Here is a 22,325-nt window from a genome sequence, read left to right on the forward strand (position 1 = left end):
GCCCTCCCTGGGCAGGGATCCGCCTGCTCCTTTTCTGCCCCCCCCCCCCTTTCTCCTCCTCCTTCCTGCAGCTCTCGGGATGGTCCTCTAGCCCCTCAAAGGCCCCTCCTTCCTAACCCAGGAGCACTCCTGTCTGTCCTCCTGCTGCCCTGCTGCATGCTGGCCTCTGATCACCTCTAGAAGGGCCGTGGGCACCAGAGCAGCCTGGCCCAGCATGCGCAGCCTCCCCGTGAACACCTCATGGCAGGTGGGGCAGGAGGCCAGGGTGCCTCTAGGCTCCAGGGGGTGGTGCGGAGCCTGAGCCTTGGTCAGTCTTGGGAGCTGGCACCATAGCAGGGGCACTCACCTGCCTGCTCAGGTAGCAGGGCACTCACCTGCCTGCTCAGGTAGCAGGGCACTCACCTGCCTGCTCAGGCAGCAGAAGCACTCACCTGCCTGCTCACATAGCAGGGGCACTCACCTGCCTGCTCAGGCAGCAGGGGCACTCACCTGCCTGCTCAGGCAGCAGGGGCACTCACCTGCCTGCTCAGGCAGCAGGGGCACTCACCCAACAGCACAGGTAGAAGAAGAAGCACAGCAACAGGAGGAACAGCAGGGCAGCTGCACCAGCCACCATGGGGATCCAGGAGAAGTCGCTGCTGCCGGTGCTGGTGCTGATGAAGCTTTCAACAACTGGTGGTAAGGGTATCTCCAAGCCACGGGGCTCTGCCTCCTCGCTGCCACCCTCAGGGTTCCCCTCCTGGTCAGTGCGCTCATCTCTGCTGTCCGCATCACCACTGCGGTACTTGGAAAGCCTCTCGAGGGCTCTGGCTGCAAGAAGCTTGAAGAGCTTTGCAGGGGGCTTCTCAGGAGGCTTTCCAGGGGCCTGCTCGGGGGCCTTTCCAGGGAGGTTTTTTGGCAGAGCCTCCAGGGGTGTCTCAGGGGCTTTCTCAGGGGTTTGTTCAAAGAGGCGCTGGCTGTTGACCTTGCTTGGGTTCCCAGCCTTGTCCTCGGTGGGTTTGGCAGCAGGATGCTCCCCCTGTGGAAGGGCCACCATCACCATCCAGGTTTGGCTGCCAGAGAACAGGTGTGGCCGAGGGCTTGGCTGGGGCTGGGTGGCCCCCTCCTGGCTCCCATCCCCTGGCATTCCACCCCCAGCCTCCTCCTCTCCTCAGGTGCTCCACCTCGAGGGACCCCAGGGGGGCCAGGAGTCCATGGCCAGATGCCCAGACCACCTCGGCAGAGCCCAGGGCCACGGACGCCAAGTGTGGCAGCGGCTGCCCCATTCCCCTGCCTGAACCCTGACCTGGAGGGGTGGGACCTGGGGCCCACACAACCAGGGGTGCTGCAGGCCTGGACTCTGGTCTTGGTGGACCCCTGCCCCACCCACTCACCCTGGCTGCCAGCTGCCCCCCAGTGTGTCTGCATCAGGGCTGGGCCAACGGGTCCTGTGATGGGGGTGCCCCCACCCAGTACTCATGCAGTCCTTTCCACTGAATTTGAGGTTGTTGGCGATGAAGGTTATGCCTTTGTTGAGGCTGATTTCAATGAAGATGGGCCTAAAGCACAGAGGGGGTGGGCCGGTGACAACCAGGTCTCCCCCATGGCTGAACCTTGGCCCCCAGCTCTCCTGGGTGCAGTGACTGTGCCAGCAAGGTAGTGGAGTAGTGAAGAGAATGGGGCGAGCTCTTCCCCAGAGCACGAGGTCGGCCTGGCTTGGAGGCCCCAAGGGACACAGCCGGCCCCAGGAGCCCGGCATCGTCTGCCCGCCGTGTGGCCATGTGCCACGTGAGCGGCAGCCACGGGGGGGCTCCCTTGGCTCCTCCTTGTGGACAGGGCACGTGGGCTCAGCTCCGGCGAGTGGCAGGAGCCCTTTGGAACCGGATGGGCTGAAGCACATGCCCCAGATAAAACCATGTTCACGACCTGCACCCAGTCCTGGGGTGTAACCCAGTGTCAGTGGACCTTCTTAAGACATCGTTATGCTGCGGTCAGGGGAATGTGACTGCCCTTAGTGCTGTGACTGGGGGCTTTCAAGGGAAAGCCACTTGGAGGAGAAGATGCTGGAAGTCCTTGGGAATCCAGCAGAGAGAGGAGAGCACATGGCCGTGTGGTGGGGGAGCCACGTGACCCCAGGATTGCCGGCTGCCAGCACCAGAGCAATGCCCACCCTGGAGGGAGCCAGCTTCCAGCCCCAACACTGGCAGCCAAGAAAGCCCTCTTGTCAAGACAACCCGTGGCTTGGTAGATGTCACAGCATGGGGAAACTGAGGCAGGCACCCTCCACCTCCTGTCATCCTCAGCAGAGCTGGGCCACGCGGATCCCTGCCCACCTCTAGGACCATCCATCAGGGCAGGTACAGAGGGCTCCCTGGGTGCCCCGGCCGAGGGTGTCCTCACCCAGGACCCCTAAACCGCTGCCCACCTGGTCTCCTGCCACAAGGGTCCCCAGGTCGGGGCACTTACTTTCCAAGTATCTGAGGTTCTACTCCAGGACAAGTTATGACATTGTCTCCAGAAGAGCTTGCTGCTTTATCTAAAAGAGAAAACCCACAGCAGAAGGTCAGTGCATGTCCATCCATCCACCACCTCCTGCTGCCCTCGGCCAGACAAGTGGACCCTGGCAGGGGGCCAGCCTCTCCTTTGGCCATCAGCTACTCAGAGAAATTGTGGGATCCCTGGCCTTGCCCCAGGCACTGGGCAGCCGATGGTATTTAACAGAAACAAGGCAGGCAGAGAGATGTTCTCAAGGCAGGAACGTTCTCGTGACTGGATGGGGAGGCAATCCCATAAAATATAACCATGAACAAAATAAATGTCAGGGAGTGCAAAGTGCATGACAATGAAAATGGGGAAGGCACAGAGCATGGAAGTGAAGGGACATCTACTCAGAATGGGTGGCCTGGATCATCTTTTACAGGTACAATTTCTCGTTTAGAGACATTATGATATTTGCAGATGAACGGACGTGATGTCCGGGATTTGCTTCAAATAAGTGGCAGCGGGGATACTGACATCACCAGCTTGGCATGGGTGGACCATTACTGACAGCAGGTGATGAGTATTTCAAGTTCATTCTATAATTCTCACAACGATTGTATGCTGTTGAAACTACACTAAAAATCAGGCCTCTCCAAGGAGGCAATGCTTGCTCTGAGCCCCAACAGGTGAGCAAGCCACCAGGGAGAGGTCTGAGGGAGGAATGTTCCAGGCTGTGGAGGGGCCTGTGCCAAGGTCCTGAGGTCAGAACTACTCGTGCTTGTGCAGGGAGGAAGGGAGCGAGCAGGATGGGCAGCATGGGCTTTATCCAAGGACAGCGAGTGCACCGGGGCCTGACAGATCCCAGGGTGGTGTGGACTTGAAGGCAGCAGGACTTTTGGTGGCTGGAAGCAGGGGAAGCAAAGAGGCATGAGGGGGCCGTGAGCTTTGCGAGCAGAGGACTGAGTGGCTAGGGGCGCCCTTTCCCACAATGGGGAAGCCTGAGATGGGAGAGGATTTTGGATACTTTGGCTTTCCTTTAGCCTTTGGTTTCTGTGGGGTTTGGGACTGGGGCACAGGAGGCTGAGTGCAGACCCACAGCTGTGGGGGGACCTCTCAGTCCACAGCCTGCGTGCTCACTGGCCCCTGGACTGGGGTGAAGGGCACTGCAAAGCTGCCCTCTGAGCGGGGCTCAGCCTCATGATCATCCCCCCAGCTGGAGGAGCAGGACCTCTGCTTCCTAAGGCCCGGGCCCAGCTGTGCCTGAAGAGGAGGGTGAGCAGCGGCATCCACTGTCTCTCTGCAGGATGGAGGCTGGGTGTGCCACCACCTGCAGCCCAGGAGGGCTGTGCTCAGAGCTGCTGGGAGTGCTGCCCTCTCCAGCAGAAGGACCATGGAGGTGGCAGACCAGCCCCCTCACAAGGGGTAGTTCTTGTGGAATGTTTTCATTTCAACTAGGCTAGTTGAGTTCCAGGAAGATGGCATTGGAGTAGGCAGGCAGGGCTCAACTCTCTCACAAAAACAATGGAGAAAGGGCCAAAAGCTGTCCTAGGGACCTGCTTTGGGAGTCAACAGACCAGGACAGTGCTATGCAACTCCCAGGAGAGCAAGGGACAGAGAGGAAGAACCCAAAACAACAAACCTGAGCTATCAAATGCCCACCATGGCTGGGAAGGGCTCCCTTCCCCCATGCCAATATATTAAGCTGGGGTAAAAGCCCTGGCTCACTGCAGCCCAGTGGGAGGGGAATAGATGTTCTCCTCCCTGTCAGCCATTTCAAGGGAAAAGGGAAGGGGAGTCAGAAGGCTTCTCTTCCATGAATTCAGTCAGCAAAGCCTGCTGTGAATTTCAGCTCTGACTGCACCACACAGGAAAGTAGAGATTGAAAGAAACACTTCCACGGAAAGGTTTTCCAAGAAACATCATGTGCTGGCTGGTCTGGAAATTGCATGGACAAAAACTGCTTTAAGGACTCTCTTAACCCCACCTTCTGGGAGAAAATCTGCACACCATTAGTGAATCCCTGGCCCAGTTTTGATAACTTAAGCTGGGTAATTTTAAAGACTGAGAATAAGGTGAACCAAGTATCAAAGAAGAGCTGGCAGGGAGGCGGTGGGGTGGGCGGGAAACAGGCAACAGAAGAAATTGACCATCAGAGCAAATTGACTGACATATTCAGATGCCTAGACATCAGAAAAAAATTACAAGCCATATTAGGAAGCAGGAAGAGATGGCCCAGCCAAAGGAACAGACCAAATATCCTGAAGATATACAGGATTTAAGAAAATTAATGAATGATAATCATGCAACTCTCCTAAATCACTTCAAAGAATTGAAAGAAAATATGACTAAAGGGATAAAGAGTATTAAGAAGACACTGAGTGAGCATAAAGACCAATTTGAGACTGCAAAGAAAAGTAACAGAGCTTATGGGAATTAAAGACACAATGGATGAAATTAAAAATAGAAAGATGAAGAGGAAGACCCCACATTTGAGGAAGAAAATGAAGAAATTGGAGGAGGTGCAGAAGGTGGACAGGGTAATAGAAAGAGACTTTTTTCTAAGGAACTACAGTGTATGATGTGTGGATTTGGGGATGACCAGAATCCTTATACTGAGCCAGTGGATATTCTTGAAGACCTTGCCATAGAGTTCATCACTGAAATGACTCACAAGGCAATGTGAATTGGAAGACAAGGTCGAGTACAAGTTGAAGATATCATCTTCTTGATTTGAAAGGACCCAAGGAACTTTGCTAGGGTTAAAGACTTACTGTGAATGAAGAATTGAAACAAGCTAGAAAAGCATTTGATGACACAAACTATGGATCTTGATCCTTTTTGTACTTCTTGAAGCTTCCTTATCTTCTGGGTCAACTATCTTTAGTAACTGCGTATTTCCTATAGTAAGGTCCGCATATCTAACCATGAAAATGAAAGCTGGAGAAACATACAGGTTTCAGCCTTTATTTTCCTGTCTTCAATTTTAGAGTTTTTGAGTCTTTAATTGCCTGTCTTTATATTGCCATTGGGTTTTAATGATCATATATAAGTTAAAGTACCTTGCAATTCATGTAATTCCTTCTGACTTTTGACTAGATGATGAAGTAGTACTTACGTGTTAGGTGTCCTTTTTTGTCAACTGGTTTGTGTTTCTCTTAAGTAGATGGTGATATAGGAAAATACAGTATTTTTAAAGAATGCTTAAGTGTCTTAAGTGGTCATTTGTTTTAATTTTCTTCAGATAGCAAGAGTGTTTTTTTTTTGTTGAGAAACTAAGTTTCATATAAATGCCTCAGTTTTGGTAGGCTTTTTTTATTTAAAATCTTTGGGGTTTATACATTCTGTTTGTCAAGTTTTAGAACTGAGTTTCCCAAGTCAGTTTAAAACTTCTAAAAAGAAATGCTTTCTGTAACATGAATGGCATTGCTTAAAAAGCTGATGGCAGGAAAAGCATTTGGGGTAGTGTTTTATTAACATATTTGTTAGTACTTGTTCATTGTGGAAATGTGTACTTGCCTAAAAGCATATGTGGCCATGGAAACCACTTGTAGTTCAGGATATACAAGTTGTGTGTGTATTTAACTATCTTGTATTAAATTATTATTGCACTTAGCTTAAAATGAGAGTTGAAATTGCATTTAAAGTGATCATTGAATGTAACTATCTGTGAAACTGAATGTTTTGTTTTGTGTGCTGCTTTTTCACATTGTCTATAAATCAGTACTTGGGGAAATTCTACTTTCTTAACCTATTCATACAGGGAATAAAGTATGAAAAATTAGAAAAAAATACATTAGAGGGAGGAGGTGTAAGATGGCAGCAGAGTAAGGTGCTCTGAGAGTTAGCTCATCCTACAAGGCAGTTGGTGATTAGCCAGAGCTATCTAAAGCACCTGCTTGGGGGTCCTAGGAGACCAGATGAGCATCCTGCAACATCCTTGAAAGAATGGAAGGAGGAGACCTACCATCTGCAGAGAAGATTCATGAGTAGAGCACTTTACACTATGTAGGCCAGTGTCCATTCTCCACTGGTGGAGAAGCTGCCTCAAGGGCTATTCCATGGCTGGAGGTGGAAGTTCCATTTCCCAAAAATGGGGGAGGAAGAGATGTTTGGCCCCTGAATTCAGGTAGTGATTAGTAAACATGGCTGGCTAAAATATAACCCTAAGAACAGTTAAAGTTTGAACCTGTTCAAGTTGGAAAGCAGCCAGTAGCTGCCATTTTAACTCTGCAAAAGCAGATCTCAATACATTCAATGAGACAGAAATTATACAAAGCACCTTCTCTGATCTTAATGGAATAAAGCTGAAAATCAGCAAGAGGTGGAAAAAGGGAACATTCACAAATATATGGAAATTAAATAACACACTCTTGTATAATCAGTGGGTCAAAGAAGAAATTTCAATAGAAATCAATAAATATCACAAAACAAAACAAGAGCACAACATATCAGAACTTATGAGAAGCAGTGAAGGCAGAGTTGAAAGGGAAATTTATGGCACTCAATGCTTATACTAAAAAAGAAGAAAGAGCTAAAATCAAGAAGAAAAAAACAACAGCAAACTAATCCCAAAGCAAGTAGAAGGAATGAAATAACAAAAATCAGAAGAGAAATAAATGAAATGGAGAAAAAAAAGCAATAGAGAAAATTAACAAAACTCAAAATTGGTTCTTTGAGAAGATTAACAAAATCAACAAACCCTTAGCTAGACTGACAAAGAAAAAAAAGAGTGAAGATGCAAATAAATGAAATAAATGAAAATGGGGACATTACTACTGATCCCACAGAAATAAAAGATATCATAAGAGGATACTATGAACAACTGTACACCAAAAAACTAGACAATGTAGATGAAATGGAAAAATTCCCAGGAATGTATGAACAACCTACACTGACCCTAGAAGATATAGAAGACCTCGACAAACCAATCACAGGTAAAGAGATTGAAACAGTCATCAAACAACTCCCAAAATGACAAGCCCAGAACTAGATGGTTTCACAGGTGAATTCTACCAAGCATTCAAAGATGATTAATACCAATCTTACTCAAGCTCTTTCCAAAAAATGGAATAAGAAGGAATGCTACCAAACTCATTCTATGAAGCCAATATCACCCTAATACCAAAGCCAGATGAAGATATTACAAACATTTTTTAAATTGCAGACCCATTTCCCTAATGAATACAGGTACAGAAATCCTCAATAAAATACTTGCTAATTGGATCCAACAACATATTTAAAAAATTATTCATCATGATAAAGTGGATTTTACACCAGGGATGCAAGGGTGGTTCAGCACAAGAAAATCAATCAGCATACTATACCAATAAGCAACCCGCAATACACAAAAACATCAGTGATGTTTCTATAGGCTAATAACGTGCAATCTGAGGAGGAAGTCAGGAAAAAAATTTCATTTACATTAGTGACTAAAAGAATCAGATATTTAAGAATAATTTTAACCAAGGATGTAGAGCCCTTGCATTCAAAAAACTACAATGCATTGTCAAAAGAAATTTTTAAAAAGACCTAAATAAATGGTAGAATATTCCAAGCTCATAGATTGGAAGACTAAATATCATTAAGACACCAATTCTACACAATTTGATATACAGAGTCAATGCAATCCCAATACAAATTTCACCAGCATTTTTTAAACATATGGAAAACACAATTATTGAATTTATTTGGAAGGGTAATGGGGTTCTGATTAGGCAGAAACATCTTGAAAAGGAAAAGCAAAGCTGGAGGACTCTCTCTTCCAGATTTTAAATCACATTACATAGCTACAATGGTTAAAAAAAAAAAAAAAGCATGGTACTGGCATAAAGACAGACACATACACCAGTGAATCCAAACTGATGGTTCAGAAGTAGACCCTCATATCTATGGTCAAGTAATTTTTGGCAAGCCTATCAAACCCACCCAGCTGGGGCAGAACAGTCTATTTAACAAATGGTGCTGGGAGAATTAGATATCCATAGCCAAAAGAAAGAAAAGGGACCCTTATCTCATGCCTTATACAAAAATTAACTCAAAATGGATTAAAGACCTAAATATAAATGCAAGAACCATAAAGCTCCTAAAAGAATATGTAGGAAAACATCTTCAAGACCTGGTGGTAGGTGGTAGATTCTTAAACCTTATACCAAAAGCATGAGCCACAAAAGAAAACATTGATATATGGGACCTCCTCAAACTCAAACACATCTGTGATTCAAAGGACTTCATCAAGAAGGTGAAAAGGCATCCCACTAAATAGGAGAAAATATTTGGAATCCACATATCCGATAAGGGCTTGATTTCCATTCTATATAAAAGAGAGCATACAACAACAATAAAAAAAAAAAACAAGCAATCCAACTTAAAAATGGGCAAAAGATTTAAATGGACTTTTCTCCAAAGAGGAAATACAAATGGCCAAAAAGCACATGAAAAAGGGTTCCATATCACTAGCTACTAGGGAAATGTATATCAAACAGACAATGAGATCTTATCTTACATCACGTAAAATCGCCATAACTTAAAAAACAAAACAAAACAAGTGCTGCAGAAGGTGTGGAGAAATAGGAACACTCCTTCACTGTTGGTGGGGTTGTAAATGGTGCAGCCTCTGTGGAAGACAGTTTGACTGTTCCTCAGGAAGTTACATATAGAACCGCCATATGATCCAGTAATTCCTTTACTGGAATATATCCAGAAGAACTGAAGTCTGTGGCACAAACAGAAGAACATGTGGCACACCGATGTTCATAGCAGCATTATTCACAATTGCCAAAAGATGGAAACAACCCAAGTTTCCAATAGCCAATGAATGGCAAACAAAATGTGGTATATACATATGATGGAACACTATGCTGCATTAAGAAGAAATGAAATTGGGACACCAATGATAATATGGATGAATCTTGAAGACATTATGCTAAGTGAAGCAAGCCAGACACAAATGGACGAATCTTGCATGGTCTCATTAATATGAATGAAATATGAAGAATAAATTCATGGAGTTAAACCCTAGAGGATAGGTTATCAGGAATTACAAGGAGGTCTGAGAAGGAGTACTGATGCTTAACGTATGTAGAATTTTTAATTAACTTGACCGTTAAAGCATGGAAATGGACAGAGTTGATGGTGACATATTATAGTGAATAACAGCTGGTTTATAAATGGGAATGTGGCTGGAAAAGGTAATCCAGGGATGTAAATGTCAATTGAAAGAAAGCTAGAGCTTAATCTAGGGACTAAATAACACACTGACCCCAGAGGTGGAAGAGAATTGTGGTTGATGGTACAGATGAAAGAGTGTCCTTCTGTGAGCAAGAACAGATGCACATCACTATTACAGGGTGGTGGAAATGTGGAGAAGCATGGAACAAATACAACTGGTGTGACCTATGGACTGTGGTTAGCAGGAATAATGTAATATTCTTGCATCTATGCCAAAGATTACTATGTTGATAATGAAGGAATATGGAAAAAGTGTACCAAATGTACACTATGGACCATAGTTGGTGGTAATGGTCTAATGATATTATCTCATAATCTGTAACAAATGTTTCACTACAGTGTGGTATGTTGGTGAAGGGTGAAGGGCTGTTGTTTGGCAATTTTACACATACGCATGATTGTTTTATAGGTGCACAACTCCTGTAATAAATATATATTAAAAAATAATAATAGGGGGAAGCGGCTGTGGTGCAATAGTTGTGCTCCCATCGACCATATGGGAGGCCCTGGGATCACGTCCTGGGGCCTCCTTGTGAAGGCAGTCTCCCCTGCATGCTGTGGAGGACCACCCAGCCGGCAAGCAGTGCAGAGAGCTGACTCAGGAAGATGACACAACAAAAAAATAAAGGAAGACAAGCAAAAACACAGAAGAACGTGCAGCAAATGGACAGAGAACAGACAGCAAGCAATCCACAAGGGGGAGGAGAAATAAAAAATTAAATAAACACAAACACAGAAGAATGCACAGCATACAGACACAGAGAGCAGACAGTATGCAAAAAGCCGTAAGGGGGGGGGGCGTATAAAAATAAAATAAAAATAACAGACAAAAGCAGTTTAATGAATTAAAATAATAATAATAATAATAATAATAGGGTGGGTTTGGGGGGAAATATACCAAATATAAGATATGGACTATGGTTAGTAGTAATATTTTGATGATACTCTCATAATTTGTAACAAATATTTCAGAAAAATACAAGATGTTATTATTGGTGGGGTGATATATGGGACTCTGTATAATGTCATACATGTTTGTTTTGTAAGTTCACAACTTTTACTACATGCTTACTGTTTATGTGTGTTCATGTATGAATGATATACACCAATACAACTGATAAGTAAATAATTATAACAATTATAATAAATAATATTTTTAAAAATATGTTAGAACTTCCAGAAAGATGGCTGACTAAAAACTCTCTTCTTTCCTTAAAAAAATATCTAGATGGCAGACATAAATAGCTTGGGAAAATAATCTTCTAGGGAAAATAATCTAGACACCAGGGGATGGCTGGACACTGCCCGGAAGAGAGAGGGGCAGAGGAAAATAATTGTGTCTGCAGAGCTATGCATTAAAAGCCATAGCTGCAAATTCCAGCACCTTCCCCCACAATATAAAAACTTTTGAATTCTCAGGCCTCTGGATTGATGGCTACAAATGGGGCCCTAGGGATCTACCTCCCCAGAAAAAGGGAGAGAGAAGGACACAGCCTAAGGCTGCCCCAGCTTTTGACCCACAAATTTGGTCTGCTGTGTCCCATGGGCCCTTCCAAGCCAGATGGGGCCACACCATTGTTTGCCTTAAGAGCCAGCAAGAGATTAAAGAGATCCAACTCTCTCAATCTCCCTCTCTTCTGACCAGGACTGGTTTTTGAGGTCACAAAGGGGAGAGAAATTACTTCCCACCTGGGAAATGAGAAGGGGCTGTCAGCAAAGTTTGGAGAACTGCCCCTGAGAACGTTTCAATTACAAAGCTATTAGCCTCCAGACAGGAAACTTTGTCACAATGATCCAGTCCATGTTGCAGCAACACACTTCAACTGGGCATTGAAAGAGGGTTATCAAAGATTGCTATCTGCTGGGTGACCAAGGACTTGCATGTGAGAAAATTAAAATTAAATAAGAAAGAGAGGCTTTTTCTGGCCTTTACAATCTCCCTCCACAAAGCCCTAGGAAACAGGTCTGCCCCCCATTACTGGGTTCATAGCCCAATTTGATCAACTAACCAGGACAATCCCAGAGACTCAGAACAGGTTGAACCAAAAATCAAAGAATAGCAGTAAGTAACACATAGCCTCTTGCCACTAAAGCCCTATGAAAGAGGAAAAAATTTAGCATCTGAGTAAACTCACCACCCTAATCAGATGCCTGGACATCAAAAATTACAAGTCATAGTAAGAAAATGTTAGAAATGGCCCAGAAAAGGAATATATCAAAACTCCAGAAGAGACACAAGATTTGAGACAATTAATCAACGAGATGAACACAAATTTCCAAAATCAAATTAATGACTTGAAAGACAAGGCATCTGAAGAGATAGAGAATATTGAGAAAACACTAATCAGTGGCCACCAGAGTTTCTGAAGGGACAGAGAGGGAAAATAGGTGCAATAGCAGGTATTTTCAGGACATTGGAATTGTTCTGCATGACACTGCAGTGATTGGTATAGGCCATTATATATTTTGTCATAACCTATAAGATTGTGCAGGGCAGAGGGTAAAAACTATAATGTAAATATAATCCACAGGTAGTAGCAATGCTTTAGTATGTGTTCTTCAAGTGTAACAAATATACCACACTAATGAAAGATGTTGTTAAGGTGGGAAAATGTGGAAGGGGGAGAGGATGGGACATATGGGAATTCCCTATAATTTTTATGTGACATTTATGTAATCCAAAGCTTCTTTAAAAATAAAAATAATATTACAATAGAAGATACTGAGCTAACACAAAGAAGAATTTAAAAACCTAAACAGAAATGTAACAGAGTTCATGGGAATGAAAGACACAATAGGTAAGATCAATACCACATTAGAGGCATATAACAGTAGATTCAAAATGATTGGAGAAAGAATAAGTCATATAGAAGACAGAAAGCTGAAATTGAGGCGAAAAAAAGAAGAAAGAAATAAAAGAATGGAAAAAATAGAGCAGGGGCTCGGAGTTGAATGATAACATGAAATGCAACAACATATGTGTCATGGGAATTCCAGAAGGAGAGGAGAAGGGAAAAGGGGCTGAAAGAATATTTGAGGATATAATAGCTGAAAATTTCCCAACTCACACAAAAGAAATGAACTTACATGTCCAAGAAGTTCAGTATATCTCAATCAGAATAAATCTGAATAGACCCATTCCAAGAGTCATACTACTCAGAATGTCATATGTCAAAGATACAGAGAAAATTCTGAGAGCAGCAAGGGAGAAGCAAATCATCACATACAAGGAACACCCAGTAAGACTTAGTGCAGATTTCTCATCAGAAACCATGGAGGCAAGAAGACAGCAGTATGATTTGATACAATTAGGATACTGAAAGAGAAAAACTGCCAGCTGAGAATTCTTTATGCAGCAAAATTGTCCTTCAATTATGAAGGCAAGTTTAAAACATTCACAAACAAATAGAAACTACAAGAATTCATTAAAAAAAACAAAAACAAAAAGGATCCACCTTTGCAGAAAATATTAAAGGAAGAGTTACAGCCTGAAAGAAAAAGACAGGAGAGAGAGATTTGGAAAACAGGATAGAAGAAAGAATAGCAGAAAGGATAGCCAAAAGATTAAAAAGACAGATGAAAACAAATCTATGATACATGAAAACCAAAGAATAAAATGGTTTAAGTAAATAATGTACGTACAGTAGTATTATTGAGTGTGAATGGATTAAACTCCCCAGCCAAAAGATATAGGCTGACAGAATGGATTTTTAAAAAAGAACCATCCATATGTTGCTTACTAGAGTTTCACCTTAGACCCAGGGATACAAACCAGCTGAAAGTGAAGGGTTGGAAAAAGATGCTTCACACAAACAGTAACCAAAAAAAAAGAGCAGAGGTAGCTATATTGGACAAAACCTACTTTAATTGCAAAAAAAAGTTATAAGAGATAGAGAAGACCATTATATATTAATATAAGGAACAATCCACCAGGAAGAAATAACAGTCATAAATGTCTATGCACCTAGCCAGGGTGCCCCAAAATAATGAGGCAAACTCTGGCAAAACTGAAGGGAGAAATAGACACCTCTACCATAACAGTTGGAGACTTTGGCACACTAGTCATATCATTAGATAGAACAATTAGAAGATCAACAAGGAAACAGAGAACTTGAACAATATGAGTTAGGCCTAACAGACATATGCAGAATGTTGCACCCAAACTCAGTGGGTTATAATTCTTCCCAAGTGCATGTGGATCTTTCTCCAGGATAGACCACATGGTAGATCATAATACATTTCTCAAAAAATACAAAGAGACTGAAATTATACAAAGCACTTTCTCAGATCATAATGGAATGAAACTTCAAATCAATAATAGACAGGAACTAGGTAAATTCACAAATGTGTGTGCTAAGCAACACACTCCTAAATATTCAATGAGACAAAGAAGAAATTGCGGGAAGCAGACATGGCTCAACTGATAAAGTGTCTGCCTACCATATGGGAGTGTCCCGGGTTTGATACCCAGGGCCTCCTGATACATGCAGTGAGCTGGCCCATGCACAGAGCTGCTGCACACAAGGAGTGCCACGCCATGCAGGGCGGCCCTGCATAGGGGTGCCCCATGCACAAGGAGAGCCACCCTGCATGAAAAAAGTGCAGCCCACCCAGGAGTGGCACCACCCACAAGGAAAGTTGACACAGTAAAATGACATAACAAAAAAGAGATGCAGTTTCCAGGTGCCACCGAGGGTGCTAGTGGACACAGAGAGCAGACAGGGGGGTGAAGAAGAAGGGGAGAGACATAAATAAAATAAATGTTAAAAAAAAAGAGTCCTTTAAAAAAAAAGAAGAAATTGCAAGTGAAGTCAGTAAACATATTGAGACAAAGGAAAATGAGAACACAACTTTTCATAAGTTATGTGATACATTGAAGACAGTCTGGAGAGGGGAAATTTATAGCCCTAAAGACCCATATTAAAAAGAAGAAAGAGCAAAAATCAAAGAACAGGCTGAACTGGAGAAACTATAAAAAGGACATCAAACCATTCCCAAAGCAAACAGAAGGAAAGGAATAATAAAGATTAGAGCAGAAATAAATGAAATTGAGAATAAAAAAAAATAGAGAAAATCAACAAAATGAAAAGCTGGTTCTTTGAGATCAATAAAACTGACAAACCCCTAGCTAGACTAACAAAGAAGAGAGAAGATGCAAATAAACAAAACCAGAAAGGAAAGGGATGCAGCTATGACCCTGCAAAAATAAAAAGGATTATAAGAGAATATAGTATGTGAGCAAACTAGACAACCTCGATGAAATGGACAAATTCCTAGAAATGTACAAACAACCTACACTGAAGCTACAAGACATACAAGAACTTAAATCACATTTGAAGATATTGAATCAGTCATCAAAAAACTACTAACAAAGAAAAGTCCAGGACTAGATGACTTCACAGGTGAATTCTACCAAGCATTTTTAGAAGAATTAACACCAATCCTGTTTAAATTCTTCCAAAAAATTGAAGAGAAGGTAAAATTACTCAACATATTTTATGAAGCCAGCATCATCCTAATACCAAAACCAGATAAAGACACTGCAAGAAAAGAAAATTACAGACCAATCTCTCTAATCAATATAGATGCAAAAAGTTCTCAACAAAATACTTGCCAATAGAATCTAATATATCAAAAGACTTATAAATCATGACCAAGTGGGATTTATTAATAGTATGCAAGGGTGGTTCAACATAAGAAATCAATCAATGTAATACACATTAACAAATTGAAAGGAAAAAAAACCACATGATCATCTCAATTAATGCAGAAAAGACAAAATCCAGTATCCTTTCTGGATTAAAAAAACACTTTGAAAGTTAAGAGTAAAAGGAAAATCCGTCAAAAGGCATATATGAAAAACTCACAGTCAACACTGAACTTAACTGGGAAAGTTTGAAAGCTTTCCCTCCAAGATCAAGAATAAGACAAGGATGCCCACTGTCACCATAGTTATTCAACATTGTGCAGTTCTAGCCAAAGCCATTAGACAAGAGAAATTAAAAAAAAAAAGACATCCAAAAGGGAAAGAGGAAGTAAAACTCTCACTATCTTTGATGACATGATACTATATTTAGAAAATTCTGAAATGTCTATGACAAAGTTACTTGAAACAATAAATGAGCTCAGCAAAGTAGCAGGATATAAGATCAACATGCAAAAATCAATAATGTTTCTGTACACTAATATTAAATAATCTGAAGAGGAAATCAGGGGGGAAATTCCATTTACAATAGCAACAAAAAGATTCTAATACCTAGGAATCAATTTAACCAAAGAAGTACAGGAATTACATGCAGAAAACTACAAAATAATGTTAAAAGAAATCAATGAGGAACTAAACAAATTGGGTTTGATTTCCAGTGCTTCCTAAAGAAGACACCACAGAGAGCTGATGTTGCAACAAGCAGGCACTGCAAGAGCAGATGCAACAGCTGTAACAAGCAGATACTGCAACTGCTGCAACAAGCAGACTGCCACAACAAGCAGACTGCCACAATCAGCAGACACCATAATCAGCAGAAGTCTCAACCACCACAATGAGCAGACACCACAGCCAGCAGGGAGTGGATGTGTCTCAGGGCTTTGGGCACTTGCTTCCCATGTGGGAGGCCCTGGGTTCAGTTCCTGGTGCCTTCTAGAGCAAATGAGCAGACACAGCAAGCACAACGAGCAGACAGACAAGGGAGCCATCTGGGAGCAAGTTAAAAATAAATAAACAAACAAACAAACAAACAAATAAATAAATCCTTATTTTAAAAAATAAGATTATATGCCATGATCAAGTGGGTTTTATCCCAGGTATGCAAGGGTGAGTCGACACAAGAAAATTAGTGTAATAAACCACATTGATAAATTGAAGAAAAATTACACGATCCCTTTGAATGATGCAGAAAAGGCATTTGACAAAATATAGCACATTTTCTTGATAGAAAATACTCCAAATGATAGGAATAGAAGAAAGCTTTCTCAAAATGATAAAACACATAAGTGAAAAAACTAGTTAGCATTGTATTCAATGATGAAAGATTGAAAGCTTTCCTGCCGAGATCACCAACAAGACAAGGATGCCCACTGCCATTACTGTTATTCAACATTGTGCTAGAAGTTCTATCTAGAACAATTAGGCTAGATAAAGAAATAAAAGGCACCCAAATAGGAAAGGAAGAAGTAAAACTTTCACTATTTGCTGATGATATGATCCTATTTCTAGAAATTCCTGAAAATTCCACAACACAGCTATTAGAACTAAAACACAAGTTCAGCAAAGTGGCAGGACACAAGATTAATACCCACAAGTCAATAGCGTTTCTATACACTACTGATGTGGAATCAGAGGAGGAAATGAGAAAACAAATTCCATATTTGCAACTAAAAGAATCAAATATTTGGGAATAAACTTAACCAAGGACATAAAGGACCTATATTAAAAAGACTAGAATATTGCTAAAAGAAACCAAAGAAAACTTAAATAAATGTAAAGACATTCTTAGTTCCTGGATTGGAAGACTAAATATCGTTAGGATGTCAATTCTACCCAAACTGATTTACAGATTCAACACTACATTAAAAATCCTGGCACCCTTTTTTCTTCTCAGAAATGGAAAAGTCAATTATCAAATTTATTTGGAGGAGTAAGGGGCCTTCAGTAACCAAAAATGTCTTTAAAAAGAAGAGCAAAATTGGAGGACTCTCCCTTCCTGACTTTAAGCATACACTTAGCTACATCACTAAAAACAACATGGTACTGGCATAAAGACAGACACATTGACCAATGAATCAAGAACTCAGAAATAGATCCTCATGTCTACAGGCAAGGGGCTTTTGACAAGCACTCAAGTCCTCCCAGCTGAGCCAGAACAGTCTCTTTAATAAATGGTGCTGGAAGAACTGGATATTCATATCCAAAAGAAAGAAAGAGGATCTCTATCTCACACCTTATTTTAAAAATTAAATCAAAATGGATCAAGGACCTAAATATAAAAGCGAGAACCATAAAACTCCCAAAATAAAATGTCCTGGAATTTGATAGTGGTGATGGATGCACAACTCTGTGAATGTACTAAACATCGCTGAATTGTACCTTTTTTAATATTTAACTTTATGGAATGTGAATTATGTCTCAATGAAGCTGTAAGTAAATCTTTGTCAATAAAGTTAATGATGTCCCATTGTTAAAATAAGAAAGAAAGAAAGAAAAAAAGGAAGAAAGGAAGAAAGAAAGAAAGAAGAAAATATAGGAAGGCACCTACAAGATATTGTGATAGGCTGTATTTTCATAAACTTTACACCAAAAGCATGACCAACAAAAGAAAATAAAGATAAATGGACCTCCTCAAAATTAAACACTTTTGTACCTCAAAGGATTTTTTCCAAAGGGTAAAAAGGCAGCTGACTCAATGGTAGAAAATAATTGGCAATCACATATCTGATAAAGGTTTAATATACATGCTATATAAAGAGATCATATAACTCAGCAATAGAAAGGCAAACTACCCAATGAAAAAATGGACAAAAGACTTGAAAAGATGATTGTCCAAAGAAGAAATAAAAATGGCAAAGAAACATGAAAAAATGTTATACATCACTAGTGATTAAGGTAATGTAAATCAAAACTACAATGAAATATCATTTCATACCTGTTATACTGGCCATTATTAAAAAGTCTGAAAATTGGAAGAGTTGGAGAGGATGTGGAGAGATAGGAATGCTTATTCACTGTTGGTGGAGATGTAGAATGGTATAGCCACTGTGGAGGACTGTTTGGCAGTTAGTTTCTAAAGAAGTCAAATATAGATTTGCCATGTGACCTGGCAACACCACTACTGGGTATATACCCAGAAGAACTGAGAGCAGTGACAAGAACAGACGGATGTTCATAGCATTATTCATGATTGCCAAAAGCTGGAAACAACCCCAGTGTCCATCAACTGATGAATGGATTAACAAATTGTGGTGTGTACACATGATGGAATATTAAGCAGCAGTAAGAAGAAATGAAGTCATGAAGCGTGTGACAACATGGATGAACCTGGAGGACATTATGATGAGTGAAGTAAACCAGACACAAAAGGACAAATACTGTATGGCTGCACTATTATGAACAAAATGTATTATGTAAACTCATGGAGTTAATAATTAAAATATAAGTCACCAGAAAATAGAATGAGGTTAGAGAATAGAGCTGAGGGTTAATTTGTACAGAATTGGTAAAAAGGCCATTTGGAAATCTTTGGAAATAAATGTCTTTAGCACGTACTATTATGAAAATAGTACGTGCTAAAGACAGAAAATGTGGAACAGGTGAGAACACATCATGGTATTTGCAACTAGCAGAGCTATTACATGGCTATGACAGTGGTTGAAAGGGTATGTTTAAGGTAATGTTTATTACTAGAAAGAAAGCTAAAAAATGTAGCATGGGATTGTATAATAGTGAAACCTCATGTAAAATATGAATATATGTGATACTGCATACACACTATAAATGTAAATATACTAGACAGAAGGAACAGAACAGCTATGTGTACGGCAGGTGAAGCATAGATTGAGAGGTGTTGAGTTTGGTTTGTTTATTATTAATTATTATTATTATTATTATTGCTGTTATTGGAATGATGAAAATGTTCCAAAAATGAAGTGATGAAAGCACAACTATGTGATTTTAATGAATACCATTGATTATAACCTTTGGAAGGATTTATGCTTTATTAATATGATACAATAAAATAGAATTGTTTGAAAAAAACTAAGTTTGTTATCAGTTTAGAAATGCTCGCTAATTTGGATGGGACTAGCATCCAGATGTTATTTCCTGAGTAACTTAATCTTTAAAACACGTGGATCAAAAATGAAATAGAACCCTCAGTTCTGGCCCTAACCACTTCATGGGTAATAGTTTTCTTTTAATTTTAGGAACTCATAGGCCTCATGAAGAAATATTTGTAGGGAATTACAGTTTCTTCAATTCCAGTTCAGTCTCTTTTTCTTCCATAAATTTTAGGAAAATAAATTTCACTATGCCATATTTGAGAATGTAAACAATAGTTACTTGGGTTTGGGATCAGGGTAATGTTTTATTCTCTATTCTTTCCTCTACTTTCCTGTGGCCGCATCAATCTTATAATTAAGAATCTCTAACAATTGTGATTGCTTTTCTCTTTTCCACCACAGATCAGGGCTCTTCTCAACAAAATGGTTCATTTCCATGGGGACGGGCGTGTTGGCCCATCTCAATTGTCAGAGGAGCCAAGAAACTGGTGATCTGGACAGATCTGGAAACTCATCTCCAAAGTAGGTGCTGAGGCAATGTGGGAAGGTTGGGATTCACTGGAAAACAGAGCCCCAGGGAGTGGATGACCACAGCATGTCCAAGGTCAGAGGCAGGAAGTGCAGGGCACTGCAGGTTCTGCCAAGTCACAGCCAAGATGGCTCATGGCCAAGACGGCTGTATGAGGGGCAAGGTGGGCAGATCAGGAGGGAGGTGCCGCCCAGAATGAGCTCATCACCTGAATTCATAGGCCTTCCCGCTGTCGTGAAAACAGCATGCTAAAGACAGAACTCATGGAACGGGGGGCCACACTGGCTATTAATTTTTTCTTCTCATTTCTCAGTTTTCCAAAAGTTTTCCCAGGTGTTTTAATCAGAGGAAAATGTAATTGGAAGTAACAAGACAAATTCTTCTCAGCGCATCAGAGCTGTTCATGACGTGCCACGTGCCCTGGCTCTCCCCACTTGGTGTGGCCAGGTGCCCGGCACCCAGCACTGCCACGGAGGGGACACCAGGGACCCCCAAGGTGGCACAGGAACCCCCGGCCCTCTGGGGAAGGACACAGAAGCCTTTCCAGGGCCATCAGTGAGCTCTGCCTGTGCCAGGAACTCTCTTCTAGGTGAACTAGAAGGCACCCTCTGTGGTTTTGGCCATCAGCACTGGGGGGCTCAGGCCCACCCACCCTGGGGAAGGGCAGGTAAAGGGGAACAGCACTCCCTGGGTGCGTCAGCCATGTGCAGGGTGGAGAACCAGTGCCGAGGTCGTCCCCGTGCTCTGCCCACCCAGAGGAGCAGATGCCCACCAGTGCTGGAGAAGGGAGCTGTTCTGGGTCTACCAGGCGGCCGGGCAAGGCACTGGCCCAGGAAGATGCAACTGCAGTAAACGGAGGCAGCGAGGAGCCGGCTGGGAGCAGAGGGTGCTGAGGGCTGCCCAGCAGCCCAGGCTCTGGGGAAGGCCCACCCAGCCCCAGCTCCCTGGGGGCTGCCTGACGGGCCCTCTGCTTCCTCAGGCTGCTCATCCTCGGTCACATGCCTGGCACCTCAGTCCTGCCAAGTAATAGGCTGCTTCTTACATTTTCACACAATTATTACACCCTCGAGGGCACCTCCCCCTCTACTATGAGATCTTGCCATGACCACAGCCCGAGTTACAGGAAAGAAAACAGGCTCAGGAGCCAAGGCCCTGGGGCCTGGGCCTCGGACTCTGGAGCCCAGGCCTGGCCAGGGCTCCTCATCTCAGCTCAGAATGAGCCACCTTCCCTGCAGGGGTCAGTGGACCAGGCAGGGCGCATGGCCCAGGTTGGCTGCCCATGCCCTCAGAGCCGCCTGCGGCCTCCGTCTTGGCCCTGGGGAGGATGCCCTGCAAGGCAGAGCTCAGCCCTGCTCCAGGTGCCCGGGGCCTGTTTCTGGTCAGGGTCGGAAGGGGCCAGGCCTCTGGCCCATTTGACCCTGCATGGCATGCTGCCTCTGACCCTACTACATCCACTGGAAGAGGCAAACAAGGACAGGCAAGGCTGGGCGTCTCAGAAGCAACACGTGCTGTGGGGTCACTCGGGACTCAGAGGCATCTGGGCAGGTACCTTTGAACTTGGTTCTGCTGAACTAGAATCTGCAAATAATGTCCTTCTTATTCAGGGCATTCACAAAGCCTCTTCCGTGCACCTTGATATCAGGGCTTTCTGCAAGGACAAAGCGGAACAGGCTTGTGAGGACACACTCAGGACTGTGTTCTCTCAGCTCTTCCTTTCAGGACAGGCTGCCCCAGAATGAACACCCAAGGGGACTCAGGCAAGGAAGCAGCTGTAGGGACCCCAATTCTGGGGGACACCACCTCTGAGCAGCCACTTCTCTCCACTGATTCTTAGAAGCCCTGACTGTGCCCTGTCAGGTCCTCCTTAGGGTGAGCTTAGCCCTTGAAATCCCATGGGGCTCCCTAAAGCCACAGGATGCTGGCAGTGGGTGGAGTCACCCCTTGCTTTATAGGTGAGAGCAGAGCTCAGCCCATGTGGGCCCAAGGCCCCTAGGCTGCCTGAGCTGGGCCTCCAGGCCTGGAGCCGTGGGACTTCTGCACATGCAGGGGCTGTTCCTTTGTCCTGTCCTCTTGGTGCCCAGGGCAGCAGGGAAGCCCCCAGGGCCCTGCTCCTGAGAGGCCCTTGCGGCAGGGGCAGTCCTTTCCTAGCTCTGTGTGCAGAGCCCTGAGTCAGCTACGCCAGCCCCCGCCTCTCCCTGGACACCAGGGACAACCCCTGGCCCATGCTGGGCCCAGTGTGCATGTCCATCCCCATGTGAGAAGGGCTGACATGGAGGTGCCGTTCAGGGCCAGTCAAGGCCCCCGATGGCTGTGAGGCACTGGGAACAGAGCAGCACAG

At 43.1% G+C, this 22,325-nt stretch overlaps 1 long non-coding RNA gene across 1 annotated transcript; it reads right to left on the reverse strand.

Moving 5' to 3' along the window:
* Positions 1-1,407: 1,407 nt before the first annotated feature.
* LOC131278760 (uncharacterized) lies at positions 1,408-21,613 on the reverse strand. The gene is made up of 3 exons (XR_009186195.2): positions 21,537-21,613; positions 2,446-2,515; positions 1,408-1,538 (listed from the first exon to the last, which is right to left on the reverse strand). It is a non-coding gene; the product is annotated as an uncharacterized lncRNA (long non-coding RNA).
* Between the last annotated feature and the right edge of the window lie 712 nt (positions 21,614-22,325).

Source organism: Dasypus novemcinctus, chromosome 6 (genome assembly GCF_030445035.2).
Source record: "Dasypus novemcinctus isolate mDasNov1 chromosome 6, mDasNov1.1.hap2, whole genome shotgun sequence".
Lineage (NCBI taxonomy): Eukaryota > Metazoa > Chordata > Mammalia > Cingulata > Dasypodidae > Dasypus > Dasypus novemcinctus.